The sequence below is a fragment of the Trichomycterus rosablanca genome, chromosome 10, assembly GCF_030014385.1.
Source record: "Trichomycterus rosablanca isolate fTriRos1 chromosome 10, fTriRos1.hap1, whole genome shotgun sequence".
Taxonomy (NCBI): Eukaryota; Metazoa; Chordata; class Actinopteri; order Siluriformes; family Trichomycteridae; genus Trichomycterus; species Trichomycterus rosablanca.
Window position 1 is genome coordinate 7,803,855 of NC_085997.1, and position 25,143 is coordinate 7,828,997.

Here is a 25,143-nt window from a genome sequence, read left to right on the forward strand (position 1 = left end):
ACTATGAACCTCTTTTACCCTTTGCAAATTGTAATGTACTGACAGAGCAGAGCGTTAATGCTGCATAACTGTCTTTGTACCACTGACAGACGGACTTAAGGGTTGATGCTGCTTTATGTAAGGGCCAAAATAGTGCAGTTCAAAAAGTCTCAGTCAGCCGACAGTGCCAACATGCAGCCATATTCGGGGATGAGATCTTTTATGAAGTGCATTCTCTTTGATTTTGTTGGACTTGTAGGAGATTGTTCTGTTCTTGTTGCAGTGCAGCTGGAGGGTTTTCTTTTTAATGGTGGTGGTGGTGGTGGTGGGGGGGGGGGGTGTTTGTGATTATATGTAACTGTAATACCTTATGTGCATTTGCATCTTTGTTCCCATTTTGAAGGTATAAAGCATGAGCTGTCAGAAGGGGAATTCAAACCCACGGCTCCAGGGGAGACTGCGAGCTGAACGACTGCTTGGCCATCCTGACTTGCTTGCACGTTAACAATGCCAATTTTCCTCAACACCCCCACATGGCCTAGGATTTGAACTGCAAGCTGCTTGAGCTACAGCAACAAGGCGCCGAGGAACTAATACACAAAGTTTTGCTCGAGTCCAATCATAAAGGCCAATTCCCATACCAGAAGTCGAAAACCTGGGTAAAAATCAGGAATCCTGACCGCTAGACCATATGGGAAACTGGAAGGCTCAGCACCGGTTGAATCAGCCACTTCATTCCGCTCTGCCAAGTCTTTGTCACCTTGACAAGACCTGCATTGTTGGATCTGGGGTACAGAGAACCATACACAAGGAGTTAGAGAGACAAAAAAAGAGAGAGAATAGAAACCTTCGAAGCACGGCATACGGAAAGACAGTGCCGTGACACGGATTTGAACCGGGGTTGCTGCGGCCACAACACAGAGTACTAACCACTATACGATCACGGCTTCCCAGCAGTCTGCCACTGGTGGCTCATGTCAGCTGCCCCCTGATAGACTGCAGTCATAGTTCCAACAGAAAAAGCTGCTTGAGCTACAGCAGCAAGGCGCAGAGGAAGTAATGGGCAAAGTTTTGCTCAAGTCCAATCATAGAAGGCAATTCCCATACTGGGAGTCAAACCCGAGCCACCTGGATGAAAACCAGGAATCCTGACCACTAGACCATATGGGAAACTGCAAGGCTGTGTCAGCTGGTGCCAGCATCAGCCACTTCTTTCCACTCTGACAAGTCTTTTTCACTTTGACAAGACCTCCATTGTTGGATGCATTGTTGGTGCTCCATACACAAGGAGTTAGAGACAAAAATAAGGCATAAGGAAACCGAGCCAGCCAGGAGTTGAACCTAGAATCTTCTAATCCGTAGTCAGACGTGTTACCCATTGCACCACTGGCCCATGTTTGACAACGGTTCTGACTTTTCTGAAGCTCCAGCCTCATTTCGGTCTCTTGCCCGAGGAGAGAATAGAAACCTTCGAAGCACGGCATAGAAAAAGACAGTGCCGTGACTTGGATTCGAACCGGGGTTGCTGCGGCCACAACGCAGAGTGCTAACCACTATATGAACATGGCTTCCCAGCGGTCAGCCACTGCTCCCTGATAGACTGCAGTCATAATTCCAACAGAACAAGCTGCTTGAGCTACAGCAACAAGGCAACGAGGAACTAACAGGCAAACAATGAGCACAACAGGGTTTGAGTTCTTAAAAAATAATAAATAATCTTAATAAATAATCCAGTCAGTTAAAAACCCAACAAGGAGGCTGTACCTAATACACTCACACCAGAAAAAAAACACACCCTAACATGCTAGTGCCGTTACAATGCTAATAATGGTCCACCCAAAAAACATTATTTGGTTAGTTGGAGATCTCATATGGGACTCCCTTTCTATTGATATATGGTTTACAGCCTAGTGACAAAGTGTACAGTGCAGCAGATGGGTTACAGTCAGTACATTTACAATACATGATAATGTGAAAAGATTAAGCAGTTTACGGGTTCGAATCCCACTTCTGACAGCTCATGATTTATACAAATCTACTTCTTTAGAGGACACAGCCATCAGGGAATACAGTTTTCATCAAAGGGTGAACATGGTCTGCAACAATGCTGAGGTAGGTGCTACGTGTCAAAGTAACATCCACATGGATGCCAGGACCCAGGCTTTTGATCACTGAAAATGTGAGAAACTGAATCATGTATTCATCCTGATCTTGCTCTGTTTATTGTTGCAGCTCTGCTGGAGGGTTATTTTGTTGGTGTTTGTGGTGGTGGTGGTGGGGTCTTTGTTCCCATTTTGCTTTATTTAGTATATGACGTACTTTACATCCATTTAAATATGTAATTAAATACTTAAATATCCATTTAAGTATGTTTATTCAGCGTCCATTTACATTGTTACAGCAGTATTTTACGACAAAAATGGAAATGTTCACATTATTTAAATGGATGTAAAGTACATCATATACTAAATAAACCAAAATGGGAACAAAGACCCCACCACCACCACCACCACCACACCAAGAAAATAACCCTCCAGCAGAGCTGCAACAAGAACAGGACAATCTCCTACAGGTCCAACAAAATCAAAGACAAAATGCACTTTATAAAAGACCTCACATTGTTCGTCCTAAACGCTAAGATCAACGTTTTAAATAAACTGAGTCTGTGATGGTTCAAAAACAACGCATAATATAGAAAAGAGTACGTGAGCTCAAAGATGTTGCACCCTCGTTTTATAATGCAGCATAGAATAGAAGAATAGAATAGAATCTTTATTGTCACTATACACAAGTACAATGCAATTTCGAGTGGCATCTCTCCAATAGAGTAGCAGCAGTAGAAGAAAGACAGTAGTAGTAATCACAAAAAAAAGAAAGAACAATAAAAATCCATTGAGCTGTTTTCACTACGCGATGCAGATCCTTACACTCGGCGGCAGTGCAGCTTGAATACCACTCTGTGAAATTGCTGGTCAGAATACTTTCTATTGTGCTCTTGTAAAAGTTTACTAGTAGGTTCTGCCGTAGTTTGGCCTTTTTCAGCTTCCTGAGAAAGAAGAGTCTTTGTTGAGCCTTCTTAATCAGGTGTGAGGTGTTAACGGTCCACGTCAGCTGGTCAGACACGTAGACTCTGAGGAATTTCAGGCTTTTCACCATCTCCACCTTGTTTCCATGGATGTGCAGGGGGAGGTGGTTTATCTCCTTTGTTCTTCAAAAGTCAATGACGATCTCCTTTGTCTTAGAGGTGTTAAGAGCCAGGTTGTTTAATGTACACCAATCAGACAAGTGAGCTACCTCCTGCCTGTAGGCCATTTCCTGATTGTTGGAGATCAGTCCATCTATAGTTGTGTCATCTGAAATTTTAATTATTCTGTTGGAATTGTGAATGGTGGTACAGTCCTGTGTAAAAAATGTGAAAAGCATAGGGCTTATCACACAACCCTGTGGCGTTCCTGTGTTTAGGATGAGGGTGGAGGAGGTGTGGTTGCCAATTTTGACCTTTTGTGGACGTCCAGTGAGAAAATCCATAATCCAGGTGCACATTGAGGAATTCAGGCCCAGGTTCACCAGTTTGCTGACCAGTTTATTGGGGATGATCGTGTTAAATGCGGAGCTGAAGTTCACAAATAAAATCCTCACATCGCTGTCAAGTTCCTCCAAATGTGTCAGCGCGGTGTTGAGTGCTGTTGTTATGGCGTCCTCTGTTGAGCGATTTGGTCGGTAGGCAAACTGATACATGTCCAGGCCACATGGGATGACTGTTCTGATGTGTGAAAGCACCAGCTTCTTGAAGCATTTCATGACTATGGGTGTTGTGTTAGAGCCACTGGACGATAGTCATTCAGGCATGATGAAGCTGATTTCTTGGGTACTGGAACGATGGTGGAGGATTTGAGACACGTTGGGACAGCAGCTTGTTGGAGTGAGAGGTTGAATATGCTGGTAAACACCACTGTAAGCTGGTCGGCACATGCTTTCAGCACCCGGCCGGGAACTCCATCTGGATCTGCTGCTTTGCTTGCATTGACTTTCCTCAGGGTGGTTCTCACCTGGTGGTGGTTTAGAACCAGTGTTGGTCCTCCAGTAGTTGGCTTGGTGAGTGGCGGGATGGGCGGAGCCACATTCTGAGTATATAAAAATATTAGTCCGTGTGGGGGTGGTGTTGAGGATGACTCAGCTAGTCAGGATGGCCGAGCGGTCTAAGGCGCTGCGTTCAGGTCGCAGTCTCCCCTGGAGGCGTGGGTTCGATACAGCTACAGGATGATCAAACCTGAGCTTGTGTCCCATGCCCAATCATGAGAATTGCCTGGTTATTTAAGTGGCACAGCCCATGGGACTATGCAAGGCAGGGGGTGTCCTCTTCCCCGAGTCAAGCCTAGCACTAATCGTATACCTTGTTCATCCTCCTCCTGGAGGGTTGTGACCTGGGTTCTCTAATGGGATGGGGTGTGGGGGGAATTAGTGAGCGGGTCCTGTCGATGCTCTTTGAGCCCAGCAATGGTCCTTCCGCTTGATCCATATCCACTGGCTGCTTCTTTCGGCCGCTTCAGACACTGATCTAATTGTTTGTCGTAGAGCCTGTCCATGGATGCCAAGTTCTTTCAGCAGCCTGATGGTGGAAGAAGCCACAAAACCTCTGCATCCCACTTCAACTGGATAGACTTTCGCGTTCCATCCTCGTTGCTGAGCATCTGCTGCCAGTTCTGTGTAGCGCAGTTTCTTGCGCTCATAGGCCTCTTCTGTTGAGTTCTCCCATGGAACTGTGAGCTCTGTGATGTATACAGACTTCAATGAAGGGGACCAGAGTACCAAGTCTGGCCTAAGGGTGGTGCACAACAGGGTTTGAGTTCTTAAAAAATAATAAATAATCTTAATAAATAATCCAGTCAGTTAAAAACCCAACAAGAAAACTGGACCTAATACACTCATACCAGAGAAAACACACCTTAACACGCTAGTGCCGTTACAGTGCTAACAATGGTCCACCCGAAAAACATTATTTGGTCAGTTGGAGTGCTCATATGGGGCTCCCTTTCTATTGATATATGGTTTACAGCGTAGTGACAAAGTGTACAGTGCAGCAAATGGGTTACAGTCAGTAAATTTACCATACATAATAATGTGAAAAGATTCAGGAATTTGTACAAATATTATTCCTTGTGAGGCGAGGATGGTATCTGTGGTACTCTAGCTAGTCAGGATGGCCGAGCGGTCTAAGGCGCTGCGTTTAGGTCGCAGTCTCCCCTGGAGGCGTGGGTTCAAATCCCACTTCTGACATCTCATGCTTTGTACAAATTTACATCTTTAATCCTCTACCATACATAATAATGTGAAAAGATACAAAAGTTAGTACAAATCTTAGTCTTAGTTTTTTATTATTTCAAATGCCATTAATAATTTATAATCACTGATTTGTGAGATATCAGCAGTAGTAGGCCATGTTTAACTGGTTGAATATTGTCCTCGATCAGCTCTGTCCTCTTACCCTTAAACGAGGAAAACCTTCTCACCCTGCTCCTTGGCTTTCAGATGCATTGCGCAGCAACAGAAGAGAATTACGGGCAGCTGAGAGAAAGTGGAGAAAATCTAAGCTTGGTGTTGATCTCCACTCCTACCACGGTCTGCTGTCCAGGTTCTCATCCGATGTGACTGCATCAAAAACATCTTTTTACAAAGCCAAGCTTGAACAATCTGCTGCTGACCCACGTAAGCTTCATGCTATCTTTTCCTCTCTTCTGAACCCTCTTCCTCCTCCCCCATCTGCCTCTCTTACTGCTACTGACTTTGCAACATTCTTTCAGGACAAGATTGACAAAATCAATCAATCCTTCTCTCCGACTGACCCACTTTCAACTGACCCTCAACCCACCAACACACTCACCAGCTTCACCCCACTCACCATGGATGAGGTTGCACAGCTCCTCTCATCCAGCAATCCCACTACATGCACACTCGACCCTATACCATCCACCATCCTCAAAGACATCTCACAGGACCTAATCCCCTTCATCACACCCATCATCAACAACTCCCTGACATCAGGTGTCGTCCCTACTGCTTTTAAGAAGGCTCAGGTCATTCCCCTTCTTAAGAAACCTACACTAGACACTACAGACATTAACAACTACAGACCTGTCTCACTCCTCTCTTTTCTATCCAAAATTCTTGAACGTGCTGTCTATAACCAACTATCTTCCTTTCTTATTTAGAATGACCTCCATGATCCGTACCAGTCTGGCTTCAAGGCAGCGCATTCTACGGAAACAGCACTTGTAGCTGTTACTGAGAAGCTTCATGCAGCCAAAGCAGCCAAACTGTCATCGGTCCTCATTCTTCTTGACCTCTTCGCAGCCTTTGACACAGTGAATCACAGCATTCTCTTGTCCACTCTCTCCAACCTTGGAGTAACAGGTTCAGCATGGCAATGGATGACCTCCTACCTTGAATGGCACTCCTACCAAGTGTCATGGAGGGGATCCATATCTCCCCCATGCACTCTCTCAACCGGTGTTCCTCAGGGCTCTGTACTTGGCCCACTTTTTTTCTCTATCTACACCCGCTCTCTGGGTAAGGTCATAGCCTCCCATGGCTTCTCCTACCACTCCTATGCAGATGACACTCAGCTCGTTCTGTCATTTCCTCCTTCAGACACACAAGTCTCAGCTCGCATCTCAGCATGTCTGCGAGATATCTCACAATGGATGTCAGCTCATCATCTAAAACTTTATCCCAGCAAGACAGAGGTGTTGCTTATTCCTGGAGATCAGTCTCCAACCCAGGACCTAGTCATTTCTCTGGATGACTCCCAGATCAGACCATCTGATGAGGTAAGAAGTCTTGGTGCTGTCCTGGATAACCAGCTGACCTTCTCTCCTTATATAGCCAACATGACAAGATCGTGCCGGTTCCTCCTGTACAACATCAGGAAGATTCGGCCATTTCTCTCCAGGAAAGCTACCCAGATTCTGGTCCAATCACTTGTAATCTCACGGTTGGACTACTGCAACTCCCTCCTGGCAGGAGCTCCCATGTCCACTATTAAACCCTTGCAGCTCATTCAAAATGCAGCTGCCCGTCTGGTTTTTAACCAGCCCAAACACTGCCACATCACCCCACTGCTGCGTTCTCTTCACTGGCTTCCTGTAGCTGAACGCATTCAGTTTAAAAACTGATGCTCGCCTACAAAGCCAAAAATGGACCAGCCCCAAGCTACCTTCGTGGTCTAATCAAACCCCCGCTCTGTACCACGCAACCTCCGAATCACTAGTCTCGCCCGACTTGATCCTCCACCCAGGACTAAAGGAAGACAAGCATCAAGGCTCTTCTCTGTTCTAGCACCCAAGTGGTGAAATGAACTTCCTCTGTCCGTCCGAACATCTGAGTTTCTTTCTGTCTTTAAAAAACGATTAAAAACCCACCTTTTTACTAAGCACTTAAGCTGACTTGTACATATTTACAAAAAAAAATTTTCCATTTCCAAAGAAAACAACAACCCACTTTTGTTCTAACAGGTTTCAGCAGATTTGTGTTCTTTGACTGTTGTTTACTAAAACTTGAGAAATGAAATGTTTACTATGGAAGCACTTCTGTAAGTCGCTCTGGATGAGAGTGTCTGCTAAATGCAGAAAATGTAAAATGTAAATGTAATTAGAGATTTAAACGGTCCTCTATTTACTACAGTCTGTTTGAAACAGCTGGGCGTACAACTAGTTGGTGTGGAGAACATGTTAACATACAGTGTGCTATTATTTCAAGCTTATCAAGTACATGCTAGTTTACTTACAAAAAACTCACAAAGTACAAATTCTTCATCATTCTAAACAAACCATGTAGTACAGGACATTACCGCTTACCTAATGCAGTAAGAACCAACTCTCCCGAACAGGGACTTGAACACTGGACCTCAGATTAAAAGTCTGACGCTCTAGCGACTGAGCTATCCAGGCTCTGCAAGACATTTCAATCCTCACAAGGACGTGTCCACAAGGATGTGACTTGAATTACAAACTTTAACATACACTGCCTGGCCAAAAATAAAAGTCACCAAAAAACCCTTAAGAAACACTTCTTAGTACTACATACATCAGTTGTATACCACAGAGGTCAGCATGCCATGAAACTTTGATAGTAGATTCAAGATTCAAAGTAGCTTTATTAATAACAGACATTTATTTATTTATTAGTAACGGATATCGTTTTACTTCCTAACTGTGTTCATATTATGCTATCTAGTGGACGATTTAATAGCCTACAATGAGCACAAACAGGGTTTGAGTTCTTAATAAATAATCTTAATAAATAATCGAGTCAGTTAAAAACCCAACAAGAAGGCTGTACCTAATACACTCATACCAGAGAAAACACACCCTAACATGCTAGTGCCGTTACAGTGTCAAAAACATTATTTGGTCAGTTGGAGTGCTCATATGGGGCTCCCTTTCTATTGATACATGGTTTACAGCCTAGTGACAAAGTGTACAGTGCAGCAAATGGGTTACAGTCAGTAAATTTACCAAACATAATAATTTGTGAAAAGATTAAGCAGTTTGTACAAATATTAGTCTGTGTGGGGTGGGAGTGGCGTCAACAGTGTCCAAGCTAGACAGAATGGTTTTAGCAGTCTAAGGCACTGTGACAGCTCATGCTTTACACAAATGTACGTCTTTAACCCTCTACCATACATAATAATGTGAAAAGATTAAGCAGTTTGTGCAAATCTTAGACCATGTGGGGCAAGGGTGGTACCAATGGTACCCCAGCTAGTCAGGATGGCCGAGCGGTCTAAGGCGCTGCGTTCAGGTCGCAGTCTTCCCTGAAGGCGTGGGTTCGAATCCCACTTCTGACAGCTCATGCTTTAAACAAATTTACATATTTAACCCTCTACCATACATAATAATGTGAAAAGATATGCCATTAATAATTTATAATCACTGATTTGTGAGATATCAGCAGTAGTAGGTCATGTTTAACTGGTTTAATATTGTTTAAGCGCTGATTATCGGCTGTTTTTCGTGAGTATGTTGGGCAGTTTTCCATGCATTTTGGCGGGCTTTTAAATGCGCAATCTGGCAACCCTGGCTGAAGCGTTCATTCATATTTTGGAGCGATGTATGTTTGTATGCTAGAATATAAATAACATCTTTTACAAACTGCTGTCTATTTACATTGACATTTTCTCTTCTGTCTAAACCTTGAAATTGGGTTTGTAAAAGTAAGCGATACTGTGGATAATATATGTAATGAGCTGAACTAACTGAGAGAAGCGCTAACGGTGGTGGAAGAGTCTAAAAGGGTTTGGAACATAGTCGTATCATCATAGCAGTACAACACAGTTTTGTCCGTAGCATCCGAAAATATCCAGAAGCTAATATACACAAACTTTTCTTTAAAAAATAAACTTACCTTGTTAATAAAGTATGACCTCAAAATCAAAACAAACACAGTATCCGCTGCTGCAGTCTCTACACAAACTTTGCTGCACTGAAATCTCAAGGACACATTTTATGGATATTACGGTAATGCACTGAAAACGCGTCCTACAGTCATGCAAGCACATACAGCAGTGTGTAAGTTTACACTAATCAACCATAACATTAAAACCACCTCCTTGTTTCTACACTCACTGTCCATTTTATCAGCTCCACTCACCATATAGAAGCACTTTGTAGTTCTACAATTATTGACATGACCACCACAGAGCAGGTATTATCTAGGTGGTGGATTATTCTCAGCACTGCAGTGACACTGACATGGTGTTGGTGTGTTAGTGTGTGTTGTGCTGGTATGAGTGGATCAGACACAGCAGCGCTGCTGGAGTTTTTAAATACCGTGTCCACTCACTGTCCACTCTATTAGACACTCTTACCTAGTTGGTCCACCTTGTAGAGACAGTCAGAAACGATCGCTCATCTATTGCTTTGAGTTTGAGTTGGTCATCTTTTAGACCTTCATCAGTGGTCATAGGACACTTCCCACAGGGCGCTGTTGGCTGGATGTTTTTGGTTGGTGGACTATTCTCAGTCCAGCAGTGACAGTGAGGTGTTTAAAAACCTGCAGCGCTGCTATGTCTTATCCACTCATACCAGCACAACACAGGAGAGTCCTGACCATTGAAGAAAAGGGGGATAAAAAAGCATGTTGAGAAACAGATGGATTACAGTCAGTAATTGTAGAACTACAAAGTGCTTCTATATGGTGGAGCTGATAAAATGGACAGTGAGTGTAGAAACAAGGAGGTGGTTTTAATGTTATGGCTGATCGGTGTATACTCACCATGTATGCGTGGCTTTCCTCCGGGTATGAAAACGTGCCAGTAGGTGTAATTGCTGCTCTAAATTGCACCTGTATGTGTGAGTGAGTGGATAAATTAGTGTGTGATGCTTTGCGATGGTTTGACGCGCCCTGTCCAGGGTGTATTTTTGTCTTGAGCCCAGTGTTCGTGACACTGGACCCACGCTTGCCCTGTAATGCTGAATATCAATACAGGCAAATGAAGCGCATTTAAAAAAGCTTTAAAGCATTCTTGAAAAATGATCAGGCCAACCTTTTTAAAAAGTAGATCCAGATGACCTGTTGACTGAAATAGTAGATCCCAAGCCACAGAAGTGTGGGCACCAGTTTTACATTGGCTACGGTTTAACAAGACGTACCAAGAATGGCCTGTAGATGGCGCACTGTAGTCGTTTTTAAAAGCAAGCCAATTATGCCACCGAACTTAAATATGTACAATACTTTATAATGTATCAATTGTAACAGTATCAAATAATAAAACATTATAAAAAATTATAACTTTATGCGTTTCTGTCAAAACAAAACAAAAAAGGTATGTAAACAAAACTGTTTGAGCGTAAATAGGGCGTTACTGACATTGTAACACGGACAGACTAGCCTTATGGTTAATGCTGCAACGAATTTTACCGTAATTTCATCTTTTCAGATTGCAAAATGATCATAATGTTTGTGCACTGGAGAATGTGGGCATCGATCCCACTACCTCTCGCATGCTAAGCGAGCGCTCTACCATTTGAGCTAATTCCCCTTACACAAAACTTTCCTTTACCCTTTGTAAATTGTAATGTACTAACAGAGTGTTAATGCTGCATTATAAAGTGAGAGTGCAACATGTTTAAGCTCACGTACTCTTTTCTATATTATGCGTTGCTTTTCATTAAAATGTTATGTGCATTTATATGTGGCAAAATAAAAAAATCCATAAAAATCAAATTGAGTTAGCAGAGAACCTTAAATTATACTAAATGGTTCTTCAAGTAGAAACAGTTCTACCAAGAACACCTAAAAGAACCCTTAAGAAACACTTCTTAGTGCTACATACATCAGTTGTATTCCACACAGGTCAGCATGCGATGAAACTGCTCGAAACAGACATCGTTTTACTTTGTAACTGTATTCATATTATGTCATCTAGTGGACAATTGAATAGCCTACAACGAGCACAAACAGGGTTTGAGTTCTTAATGAATAATAATTAATCTTAATAAATAATCCAGTCAGTTAAAAACCCAACAAGAAGGCTGTACCTAATACACTCAGACTAGAGAAAACACACCCTAACATGCTAGTGCCGTTACAGTGCTAAGAATGGTCCACCCAAAAACATTATTTGGTCAGTTGGAGATCTCATATGGGGCTCCCTTTCTATTGATTTTTGGTTTACAGCCTAGTGACAAAGTGTACAGTGCAGCAGATGGGTTACATTCAGTACATTTACAATACATGATAATGTGAAAAGATTAAGCAGTTTACGGGTTCGAATCCCACTTCTGACAGCTCATGATTTAAACAAATCTACTTCTTTAGAGGACACAGCCATCAGGGAATACAGTTTTCATCAAAGGGTGAACATGGTCTGCAACAATGCTGAGGTAGGTGGTACGTGCCAAAGTAACATCCACATGGATGCCAGGACCCAGGCTTTTGATCTCTGAGAAACTGAATCATGTATTCATCCTGATCTTGCTCTGTTTATTATTGCAGCTCTGCTGGAGGGTTATTTTTTTGGTGTTTGTGGTGGTGGTGGTGGTGCGGTCTTTGTTCCCATTTTGGTTTATTTAGTATATGATGTACTTTACATCCATTTAAATATGTACTTAAATACTTAAATATCCATTTAAGTATGTTTATTCAGCGTCCATTTACATTGTTACAGCAGTATTTTACGACAAAAATGGAAATGTTCACATTATTTAAATGGATGTAAAGTACATCATATACTAAATAAACCAAAATGGGAACAAAGACCCCACCACCACCACCACCACAAACACCAAAAAAAATTACCCTCCAGCAGAGCTGCAATAATAAACAGAGCAAGATCAGGATGAATAGTTCGTTGTGGAACTACTTTTTGGCGGAAGGTATTGTCAATATTAAAGCATATTTATTATGAAATTCAGGGCTTCTTTGATTTATTTTCTTTCTTTATTTTGTAAAAACTGTTGTATAAAAGCAATAGAACACTTGAGGTTTTTAGTTTCACCATCACTATCTTATTAACTCTTTAATAATTAAAGCTAATTAAAGCTAAATAAGCATAATGGTTTTATTATACAAGGAAACATTAATTTTCACTGATTAGTCAATATGGCCCACAAGATATCAGCAGAGATCCAGTAAAATATCAGTAATTACATGAAAAAGAAAAGGTAAGTTTAAAGTAATATCACAACCTTCAAAATGGGAACAAGGGAGCATCGTAAGGGGAATTAGCTCAAACGGTAGAGCGCTCGCTTAGCATGTGAGAGGTAGCGGGATCGATGCCCGCATTCTCCAGTGCAGATACATTATGATTATTTAAGGGTATCATGTAATATGAAACTCGTTGCGGCATCGCTTAATCGCAGCTTCAAAAATTAGATCAGGATTTAAGTGAGTCTTTAAGGCAACAAAAAATATGTGGGTATTAATATCTAAAACTCAGCGCATTATTAGGCTACACATAAATTTACATTGTCAGCAGACGCTTTTATCCAAAGCAACTTACACAATGAGCAATTGAGGGTTAAGGGCCTTGCTCAAGGACCCAACAGTAGCAACTTGGTGGTGGTGGGGCTTGAACCGGCAACTTTCTATTTACTAGTCCAGTACCTTAACCACTGAGCTATCACTGGCCCAGTGATAAATATAAATATAGATAAATATATAAATATGAATATAGATTTAAACTGTCCTCTATTTACTACAGTCTGTTTGAAACAACTAGTTGGTGTGGAGAACATGTTACACACACAGAGTGCTATTATTTCAAGCTTATCAAGTACATGATATTTCACTTAATAACATCTCACAAAGTACAAGTTCTTGAACTTTCTAATTAAACCATGTTGTACGGGACATTACCGCTCACCTAATGCAGTAATAAACAACTCGCCCAAAGAGGGACTTGAACCCTGAACCCTCAGATTAAATGTCTGATGCTCTACCGACTGAGCTATCCAGGCTTGCTTTAACCCTCACAAGGATGTGACTTGAATTACAAACTTTAACATATGTTGTCCTGTAGAACAGTTCCAGCAAGAACACACAAAAAAACCCTTAAGAAACACTTCTTAGTACTACATACATTAGTTGTATTCCACACAGGTCAGCATGCGACATCGTTTTACTTTATAACTGTATTCATATTATGCCATCTATATTACGGTGGCCCGCTGAGTTAAAACACAATAACATTTACAAAACAAACAAAAGCTGACAACACAACAACAATAAGGAAAAACGCGAATATATTAAGAGACAACACAAATTATTTAAGGTGGAACGCAATTACATTAAGGGAGAACACAACGAAATTAAGGAAACACGAATACACACTACACTACATCTAGTGGTCGATTGAATAGCCTACAACCAGCACAAACAGGGTTTGAGTTATTAACACATAATCCAGTCAGTTAAAAACCCAACAAGAAGGCTGTACCTAATACATTCATACCAGATAAAACACACCCTAACATGCTAGTGCCGTACAGTGCTAACAATGGTCCACCCAAAAACATTATTTGGTCAGTTGGAGTGCTCATATGGGGCTCCCTTTCTATTGATATATGATGTGGTGTCAACGGTACCCAAGCTAGTCAGGATGCGGTCTAAGGTGCTGCGTTCAGGTCACAGTCTCTCATTGAGGCGTGGGTTTGAATCTCACTTCTGACAGCTCATGCTTTATACAAATTTACATCTTTAACCCTCTACCATACATAATAATATGAAAAGATACAACAGTTCAGCCAAAGCTTAGTCCACATGGGGGTGTTGTGGGATTGGTATTAGACCTTTGCAAGCAGGTCAGGATGGTTGAGTGGTCTAAGGTGCTGTGTTTAGTTTGCAGTTTCCCCTGGAGGTGTGGGTTCGATTTCCACTTCTAATGTTTTACATTTACATTTTCTGCATTTAGCAGACGCTCTCATCCAGAGCGACTTACAGAAGTGCTTCCATAGTAAACATTTCATTTCTCAAGTTTTAGTAAACAACAGTCAAAGAACACAAATCTGCTGAAACCTGTTAGAACCAAAGTGTTTTTTTTTTTGTTAGTTTTTTTGGAAATGGAAAAAAAATGTTAGTAAATAAGTACAAGTCAGCTTAAGTGCTTAGTAAAAAGGTGGGTTTTTAATAGTTTTTTAAAGACAGCAAGAGACTCAGATGTTCGGACAGACAGAGGAAGTTCATTCCACCACTTGGGTGCTAGAACAGAGAAGAGCCTTGATGCTTGTCTTCCTTTAGTCCTGGGTGGGGGCTCAAGTCGAGCGAGACTAGTGGCTCGGAGGTTGCGTGGTACAGAGCGGGGTTTGATTAGACCACGATGGTAGCTTGGGGCTGGTCCATTTTTGGCTTTGTAGGCGAGCATCAGTGTTTTAAACTGAATGCGTGCAGCTACAGCTCATGCTTTATACAAATTTACATCTTTAACCCTCTACCATACATAATAATGTGAAAAGATTTGTTTCAAGATTGTTTCAAAGTTATTGCATGTTTGTCAATTAAAAAAATTAATAAAGGTCTTTAAACTAAACGATGAATGAAAATAGAGCGAAAACTGACCTCATTTTTGACGCAGCGTTTCAGTGAGCAATGACGAAAGGAGTCTTACATTACGTGTTGCCTTTAAACGATCATAATGTTTCTGCATTGGAGAATGCAGGCATCAATCCCACTACCTCCCGCACGCGAAGCAAGCACTCTACCAATTGAGCTAATTCCCCATATAAAGAACTTGCCTTTACCCTTTGTAAATTGTAATGTACTGACAGATCATTGATGCTGCATTATAAAGTGGGGGTTCAACGTGTTTAAGCTCACGTACTCACGTTTATCGCAGCCTTTAGGACGAACTGAACCAAATCGTAACTTTGTACCACTGACAGACTGACTTAAGGGTTGATGCTGCATTATGTAGGGAATAGTGCAGGATATACCAACTGTTTAGTGCAGTGCAATAACAAAGCAGCTCTGTGAAGCAAGAACTAAAATTAACATTCAACATAAAATATGTAGGTATTAATATCTAAAACTCAGTGCATTATTAGGCTGCACATAAATATAGATTTAAACGGTCCTCTATTTACCACAGTCTGTTTAAAACAACTAGTTGGTATGGAGAACATGTTACACATGCAGTGTGCAATTATTTCAAGCTTATCAAGTACATGCTATTTTACTTAGAAATATCTCACAAAGTACAAATTCTTCATCATTCTAAATAAACCATGTAGTACGGGACATTACCGCTCACCTAATGCAGTAAGAAACAACTTGCCCGAACAGAGACTTGAACCCTGGACCCTCAGATTAAAAGTCTGATGCTCTACCGACTGAGCTATTACAAGTGTGGTGACTGCACTTGCAACCTCTTTGACTTCAATTGGAAAATGCATGTAGACATTGCATACGTAGTTGCTCGTTTCAATCAGTACTTTACCCAGTGGTAGCGTGGCCGAGCGGTCTAAGGCGCTGGATTAAGGCTCCAGTCTCTTCAGAGGCGTGGGTTCAAATCCCACCGCTGCCAACTCAGGCTTTTCAACGCCGGCTCCATGTTTACCCACCCAATGCAACGTATACTCAATCACAGTCCTAAGTGTGGCACACGCGATTGGCCCTTTTCGACCCACAACCTTTCTTAACTTTTTTTTTTTATGTAACATGAAACAGTTCGACCGCACTGTGCACACAAACCTTAACTTAGTGTACCTTTGTATCGTTGCTGTTATCTCTAGCATCGCTCCGACTACATGCAACTATGATATAATAGGAAACATAATAAAAAAAAAAACTTGTACTCACGCAATAACTGTGTTTATACCTAAAATGGAAAGCAGACACTGTGAAAACAGCATACGTTCTAAAGCCAATGAGCTTTTAAACAAGCTCAAACACACCGATGCACCACGGAGTCTTAAATTAAGCATACAGCACGATGGTTTAGCAGAAGAAATGTTGTAAGAAAGGAAGCCCTTAAATACTGACCGTCTTGTTGCTCTGCTTGCAAGCTTACTGTAACAAAAGAATGGTCGTGTATCTGATGGGTTAAGATTAGTCGCTACTCCAACAGTTCTTCGCTGTGGCTGGTTAAATGCTGGAAATTACCGCTTACCTAATGCAATAGGAAGCAACTCACTCGAACAGGGACTTGAACCCTGGACCCTCAGATTAAAAGACTGATGCTCTACCGACTGAGCTATCCGGGCTCTGCAACCTGCTTTTATCCCCACAAGCATGTGACTTAAATTACAAACTTTAACATATGTTGTCCTGTAGAACTTCAATTAATATAAAATGTTTTTATTTCTGTTTCGGCTCTCTTGAAGGTGATTATATAAAGTTTTAGGTGAAGTATGTTGCTGCTTACACCAGTGGCGGAGCCAGACAATTTTCATAGAGGTGGCCAGACTGAGACCATTGCTCACACAGGGGTGGCACAGAAACTGTCTGAAACCTTTTTTTTATGTAGCAAGTTGCTGTGGATCTAGTAGTGTTTTGGTCACTCACTCATTTACCTATACAGGCAGTGAGTGTCATGTAGAATTACATCAAGCCTAGCATATAAAAAAAAGCCCAATTTAGAGGAAAACCGCCCAATCTGGCAACACTCAGGGCTCTAGACTAACCTTTTGCACTGGCTGCACTGGTGTGCCTAACTTTTTTTCTTAGGTGCACCAGCACAAAAGTTAGGTGCACCCAAATTTTCAACCGCATCGCATTTAACACCTGTTTCACAGGTTCACTTTTTTTAATACTGACTTTGATTGATATTGATTAACTAACAATCTGGTCAACATAAAGTTCTTTATTTGAAGCACAATTCTACACGAAAGGTAACTTACTGAAAAAGTGTTGGTAATTAAAGTGCTTCACTAAGCTGAAATTTAAACTCAAGATAAATTAAATTAAAAGAAAATCTCAATTAAAAGTGCAAGTGTTTTAAGGGCTTCAAACTGAACATCTCATTTAATGATAAGAATATTACATATAATTAATGCAGTAACGAGACGCATATTATTGACATAGGCTACATGACATGACATTATTACATTTTGAGTCAGTTTGTCGCTGATATTTTTAAAGTGCCTTAAAGAAAAGATGAACTGTGTGATGTGACGCGGTAAAAGTAACCCGGACAGAACGAACAACGTTTAACGTGAAATATAAACACCACACGTGAAGTAAATCCAGTTAAACACAGATACATGTGGAGCTGTTAGACTGGGTTTGATGGTTATTTCACACAGATGTTTGTTTGTATCATGGAACTTTAATGATGTTTTATCTCTCGAGTCGAGCGTTGAGCAAATCGGTTATTTAGGTCGAGAGTCGCGGTGAAAGCGAAGCGCAAAACTCTTCTCACGTCAGTGAACTAAAGAAAACAACAACTGAGACAAACACGTCACGTCTTCTTATCACCGATATTTGATTGATGTTTTTACATTAAAACAAACATCTGTAACAGCAGCACAGATGCTCACACATATTCTACACACTCCGTCATGATATTTCGCTGTGTAACGCCCGCCGGTGATGACGCTGGTCCCGCCCTTCACTATCTCTGATTGGTTTAGATTTATAGATATGATTAGATATGGGCCTAATGTGTGTCTGTTGGTGCACCGGAGACTTTCAGAGTCACAGAGACTTTTTTTTTTCCCCTCGAACGGCTGGTCGCAGATTGACTGTGGATGCTCGTTCACTCACAGCTGTTGAACTCATTTAGCCGCTAATATCCACCGTGTTGTAGGTATTATAGTGTAATCAGAGCGGTAACTGTGGCGCACGTCATCATGCACTTACGTATGCATATCGATCGAATTTGTTTAAAAATCATATCACCGTTATTGAAACATTTTCTATCGCTATATATATCGATATCGAACTATTGTCCAGCACTAGATATTCCCTTGCAATACTTTATCATTTGGCTGCCAACTTGTGTGTAATGAGACTCATTTGAACCCCAGAACATGCTAGTGTGAATGCATGGAAAACTAATTTTAATTTTCTTTTAACAATATGATACAGACTGACCAACACTATTAAGCCAAATCAGCATTGAAAATAGACTTTACTTTTAATAGCCTTCTACAATGCTGGAGCTTCTTAAAACGGAATATATTCTTTTAAATAGAAGTGTTATTTAACTGCGATTAAATTGTTTTCCAACAAAATCTTCCCAATTAGGCGGATAACGGCCCAATCTGTCAACACTGGAACGCGCAGAGCCAGCTGGCGCCTTTACTCGTAGCTCGCCACAAATACTACTAAATAGTAATAGTAGTACTAGTAGTACTAAGTAGTACTACATCTGTAATTGTGTTGGTGGTTGACATTTATGTCGAGTGTATGACTGCACTGTTTTGGTGGAGAACTACTTCTTTGAGGTGCGCTGTTGAATTGCGTCCCTGTGAGAACACCTGCGTGCAGAAATGCTTCCGCAAAAAAAGTTGCCGGCAAAGCGGTGATGGGGGGGCCGGAGGGGTGGCCGAAGATTCATTTATGGTGGCCATGGCCACCACTGGCCACCCCCTCTTACACACACAAAAAAAAACATCTCAGGAGGAGAATTTAGCAGGTAGATTACAAACAGATTCCTTTCTTTCACCTTTTTCCTTTTTTCCTGTATCAATTGCATGATTGTTTTCCAGTCCTTAAATGTTATGTGCATTTATATGTGGCAAGAGAAAAAAATCCATAAAAATCTAATTGAGTTAGCAAAGAACCTTGAATTATACTACAGAGTTCTTCAAGTAGAAACCCAGCTAACACAGAACGTTCCCGTAACGTAACGTAGGTTCCCCTATGGTTATTTTTAGGGAACCATCCCATAACGTTATGGTAACGTTCTATTCTCGTTAAAAAATCAGCGCTGTTCCCGGAACGTTCCGGGAACTATGAAACCTAACGTTCTCTCATGGTTTTATGAAAACTAACAGAGAACGTTATCTAAAAGTTGCCTTAAGGTTTTCTTTCTCATGTGTTTAAAGTAACGTTCCAGTAACGTTCCCGGAAGGTTTTCTTACGATCATTAAAGTTTTTTAGTAGGAACAAAAAAAAAGCAGCCTTTTGCTTGAGACGGTCCATGTAGATCAACCTTTACTTACAAGTACCAACTATAAAACTATGAAACCTAACGTTCTCTCATGGTTTTATGAGAACTAACAGAGAACATTAGTTAAAGCTTGTATAAGGTTTTATTTCTTATGTGTATAAAGTATTGTTCCAGTAACGTTCCCGGAAGGTTTCTAAGTTAACCCAGCTAGCACAATCATCTGGCCCATGTTGAACAGCGTCACCATGGCAACAGTGCGACGCGAGCCGTTGAAAATGAGGAATCGTTCGTTTGTATGAGGTAAATAAACGTTTAATCTTAACAACTTTTTACTTAGTAAAATGTAAGCAGAAAGTCTATTAATGAGTTCTGGATTAAGATAGAGAGTAATTTGGAAATGGAAACTGTTAGGTAATGTTATCTAGTGAGTTTTAGGTTAACTGGTGGTCTGAACTGAAACACTTCAGGTAACGTTAGCTAAAAGGCTAACAGTTTCTAGCATTAGACAACAGCTGCTAAATCATCGAATATAATAAAGTTCATTGAATACTGTGGATAACATTAACAGAAAAGATTTACAGAAAAGTTTAAAGAAACGCTTTAAACTCATGTATGTGGTGTTTAATTGATTTTCTACATTCATAATACTTTGTTAAAACTGACATTGCACAATGCGTCAGGGAAGTTTAATGAAGCGCTTTTAACGTATCTATGTGGTGATTAATTGAATTTTTACATTTCGAATTGACACGGCTCAATGTGTTTTCAGCATAGATAAGCATAAAAAGCGACAGTGGAACTGTAGAGCTACAAAGTGCACCTATAGATAGATAACTTTATTAATCCCATAGGGAAAGTCAGTAAATGGTTAGTAAACTATATGGTTAGTGGAGCTGATAGAAAAAGAGTATACATACAAGGAGGTGGTTTTAATGTTATGGCTGATCGAATATAATTTTATAACCCAAAGGTTGTCCCTTGTATTTTTTGTAGATATTCAAGTGTCCACTACCATCACTGAGCCACATTTGCTTATTCACCTCTCATACATGAGTAAAAACTATGAACACTACTCTGCAGCATCAAACAGCCGGTGTAGATCATCAGCCAAGGTCACAAGATCCAGCAAGAAGGTTCTGGATTCGATCCCCAGGTGGGGCGGTCTGGGTCCTTTCTGTGTTGTTTGCATGTTCTCCCCATGTCCGCGTAGGTTTCATCTGGGTGCTCCGGTTTCCTCCCACAGTCCAAAGATATGCAAGTGAGGTGAATTGGAGACACTAACTTGTTCATGACTGTGTTCGATTTAACCTTGTGAACTGATGAATCTTGTGTTATGAGGTTAAAATCCTGATAAACGAACAAACAAACAGTACTTCTTTATATTGTTTATATATATATATATATATATATATATACTGTATGTGTGTGTGTGTGTGTGTGTGTGTGCAATATGTTATTTTCTACATATAGTATTTATATAGCTGTCATTTTGGTTTGCTTTTGTAATTGGTCTTATTTATAATATTCTGATGATTATTATTATACTACTTGCTGCAATTATCTTAATAAAATACTTTCTGCTGCACAATCAGTAGTTAATCTGTAGTATAAATCTACTATTTTATCTATGAGGATGTGAAAGGAGAAGAAAACGGTAAATAAATAGTATCGCAGTGTTTTGGGGGCTATTCCAGCCCAGTTATGGGAGAGTCGGCAGAGATCTGGCATCCGGATTTGGGCTAGTGTATTTGGCCCGATTCTGGGCAGTCATTCAAAAAGAGTCAGAGCTGACACGGTCTGCCGGTGTTACCGGAGTGTTATTGCAAGGTTGTCTAAAGTTTTCAATAATTTAAAGGTTAGTACAAGGTTCCCTTAAGGTTTCAATAATTTAAAGGTTAGTACAAGGCTCCCTTAAGGTTTCAATAATTTAAAGGTTAGTACAAGGTTCCCTTAAGGTTTCAATAATTTTAAGGTTACGGGAACGTTAGGGGAACGTTCCCACAACTATAATGCACAACCAAACGGGAACGTTCTATTTCCGTAAAGAAAACTTTCCTGGGGAACCAAAGGGCAACCAAAATGATCCGTTCCCAGAACGTTCTGGGAACCAAAAACTAACGTTCCCGGAACGTTCTGGGAACCAAAAATTGTTAGCTGGGAACAGTTCTAGCAAAAACACAAAAAACCCTTAAGACTTTTTAGTCTTAGTTTTTTATTATTTCAAATGCCATTAATAATTTATAATCACTGATTTGTGAGATATCAGCAGTAGTAGATCATGTTTAACTGGTTTAATATTGTTTAAGCGCTGATTATCGGCTGTTTTTCGTATGTCGGGCGGTTTTCCATGCATTTTGGCGGGCTTTTAAATGCGCAATCTGGCAACCCTGGCTGAAGCGTTCATTCATATTTTGGAGCGATGTATGTTTGTATGCTAGAATATAAATAACATATTTTACAAACTGCTGTCTATTTACATTGACATTTTCTCTTCCGTCTAAACATTTTTGGAATTGGGTTTGTAAAGATAAGGGAAACAGTAGATAATATATTTAATGAGCTGAACTAACTGAGAGAAGCGCTAACGGTGGTGGAAGAGTCTAAAAGGGTTTGGAACATAGTCGTATCATCATAGCAGTACAACACAGTTTTGTCCGTAGCATCCGAAAATATCCAGAAGCTAATATACACAAACCTTTCTTTAAAAAATAAACTTACCTTGTTAATAAAGTATGACCTCAAAATCAAAACAAACACAGTATCCGCTGCTGCAGTCTCTACACAAACTTTGCTGCACTGAAATAGCAAGGACACATTTTATGGATATTACGGTAATGCACTGAGAACTCGTCCTACAGTCATGCAAGCACATACAGCAGTGTGTGAGTTTACACTAATCAACCATAACATTAAAACCACCTCCTTGTTTCTACACTCACTGTCTATTTTATCAGCTCCACTCACCATATAGGAGCACTTTGTAGTTCTACAATTATTGACATGACCACTACAGAGCAGGTATTATTTGGATGGTGGATCATTCTCAGTACTGCATTGACACTGACATGGTGGTGGTGTGTTAGTGTGTGTTGTGCTGGTATGAGTGGATCAGACACAGCAGCGCTGCTGGAGTTTTTAAATACCGTGTCCACTCACTGTCCACTCCATTAGACACTCCTACCTAGTTGGTCCACCTTGTAGATGTAAAGTCAGAAACGATCGCTCATCTATTGCTGCTGTTTGAGTTGGTCATCTTCTAGACCTTCATCAGTGGTCATAGGACGCTTCCCACAGGGTGCTGATGGCTGGATGTTTTTGGTTGGTGGACTATTTTCAGTCTAGCAGCGCTGCTGTGTCTTATCCAGTCATACCAGCACAACACACACTAACACACCACCACCTGAATTTCCTGCATAAATCTGTTCCATAAAATATTTTCTGCCTTACTCAGCCCTCTGCTTCCTTGTATAGAAATAGGCTAAAAACCGGGTGTAGTAAGTCCTGCCGTCCATAACAAAGGACATTGGATAAATGTTTTGTTTAGAAAGGGTTAAAATTGCTGTACATTTCTGTAATCTTTATAAACTGAAGTTACGACTCATATTGAACGAAACTGATCTCTTACTTTGCTTATTTCCATGAAATTTGAAATATGACATGGCAGCCATTTTTAAAAGAAAGTTCATGAGCTGCTTGCCACACACCCACAAATGTGACATTAATAAAAAGCTCAGGATGTACTCTATAAAATACAGTAGTACTCAAATGGATTGCATAAACGGTGCTTGAGTTAGAGATCTCAGACACATGTCAAGTCAGATTTATTTATATGGCGCTTTTTCCAATGAACATTGTCTCAAAGCAACTTTACAGAATCCAGGCCGAAGGGCGAGAGTGGCAAGGAAAAACTCGGGAAGAAACCTTGAGAGGAACCAGACTCAGCAGGGACCCATCCTTCTTGGGTGGCCTGGAGGATACTTTAAATAAAAAGGATTTACACAAATCATACAAACACAAAATTAAATTGAACTGAAAGTTGTAACTAGCAAAAAAATAATGTGAGTTCTTCATTGTTCAGTCCAGTCTGTGATAAAGTCTGTTGTACGTTCTGGACATTTTTGGTGCAAACACGCCAGGTGTCCGTCACATCTAGTAGGAGCAGCATTGTTGGCACTGCAGTCTCGACTTGCAGTCTTTAACCTCGAGAGGGTGAACAGGTTTCCGTCAGAACCACCTCGGGTTAAAACAACAGAAGATGTTGTTACAATGTGAAATCGTTAAGAGTAAAATATCAGAGAGTTTTACAGGTTTAGACTCCAGCACCCCTAACTATTACAGCATAACTAGGTTTGCTTGTTTAGTTTGAAAAGACCAATCAAAAGCCTGAGTAAATAAACATGTTTTCAATCTAGACTTGAACATAGAGACTGTGTCCGAGTTCTGACAGCGGATCTCCCTAAGTTTGAAGCAGATCTGTGATGGAAATGTTGTGTTTCAATAAACAATAAAAGTTATCAGGAGCAAATCCTTGGAAAGACTCCAAAAGGGGTTACCAAAAGTACAGTTGTTTTACATCAGGGGTGCCCAATACGTCGATCACGATCTACCAGTCGATCTCACAGTGCATGCTGGTCGATCGCCCCTCATTTTAACAGGTCAACGTGATTGACATGAAATGTGGTCACTGTTTTTGTAATTTGCGGTTTGCCTCCACCTAGTGCACATCTTGAGAAATGCAATTTATTACAGGTTAGAACATAACATTAAAAAAACCTCTTTGTTTCTAGACTCACTGTCCATTTTATCAGCTCAACTTACAATATAGAAGCACTTTGTAGTTCCAAAATTACTGAATGTAGTCTATCTGTTTCTCTGCATACATTTAAAACCTGGAGAATGCAGGCATCGATCCCACTACCTCTCGCATGCTAAGCGAGCGCTCTACCATTTGAGCTAATTCCCCTTATGAAGGACCCTCCTTTACCCTTTGTAAATTGTAATGTACTAACAGAGCATTGATGCTGCATTATGAAAGGGCCAAAATAGTGCAGGATATACCAACTGTTTAGTGCAGTGCAATAACAAAGCGGCTCTGTGAAGCAAGAACTAAAATTATGATGCATGTAATTCAACATATAATATGTGTGTATTAATATCTAAAACCCAGTGCATTTTTTCACTTTTTATCTTTTTTCCTGTATCAATTGCATGATTGTTTTTCAGTCATCAAAATGTTATGTGCATTTATATGTGGCAAAATAAAATAATCCATAAAAATTAAATTGAGTTAGCAAAGAACCTTAAATTATACTAAAGAGTTCTTCAAGTAGAAACAGTTCTACCAATAACACCTAAAAGAACCCTTAAGAAACACTTCTTAGTGCTACATACATCAGTTGTATTCCACACAGGTCAGCATGCGATGAGACTTTCCAGCACAATAACTGTATTCACATTTTGCCATTTAGTGGATGATTGAATAGCCTACAACGAGCACAAACAGGGTTTAAGTTCTTAAGAAATAATCCAGTCAGTTAAAAACCCAACAAGAAGGCTGTACCTAATACACTCATACCAGAGAAAACACACCCTAACATGCTAGTGCCGTTACAGTG

General features: G+C 40.5%; 6 non-coding genes across 6 annotated transcripts; 3 read left to right on the forward strand and 3 right to left on the reverse strand.

Annotated features, from left to right (window-relative positions):
• Positions 1 to 1,077: 1,077 nt before the first annotated feature.
• Positions 1,078 to 1,149, reverse strand: trnae-uuc (transfer RNA glutamic acid (anticodon UUC)). Its single transcript has one exon. It is a non-coding gene; the product is annotated as a tRNA-Glu (tRNA).
• A 150-nt stretch (positions 1,150 to 1,299) lies between these two features.
• On the reverse strand, positions 1,300 to 1,372 carry trnar-acg (transfer RNA arginine (anticodon ACG)). The gene has a single exon. It is a non-coding gene; the product is annotated as a tRNA-Arg (tRNA).
• A 3,801-nt stretch (positions 1,373 to 5,173) lies between these two features.
• On the forward strand, positions 5,174 to 5,256 carry trnal-uag (transfer RNA leucine (anticodon UAG)). Its single transcript has one exon. It is a non-coding gene; the product is annotated as a tRNA-Leu (tRNA).
• A 3,485-nt stretch (positions 5,257 to 8,741) lies between these two features.
• Positions 8,742 to 8,824, forward strand: trnal-cag (transfer RNA leucine (anticodon CAG)). The gene has a single exon. It is a non-coding gene; the product is annotated as a tRNA-Leu (tRNA).
• A 2,120-nt stretch (positions 8,825 to 10,944) lies between these two features.
• On the reverse strand, positions 10,945 to 11,017 carry trnaa-agc (transfer RNA alanine (anticodon AGC)). The gene has a single exon. It is a non-coding gene; the product is annotated as a tRNA-Ala (tRNA).
• Positions 11,018 to 15,915: 4,898 nt separating this feature from the next.
• trnal-aag (transfer RNA leucine (anticodon AAG)) lies at positions 15,916 to 15,997 on the forward strand. Its single transcript has one exon. It is a non-coding gene; the product is annotated as a tRNA-Leu (tRNA).
• The last annotated feature ends 9,146 nt before the right edge of the window (positions 15,998 to 25,143 follow it).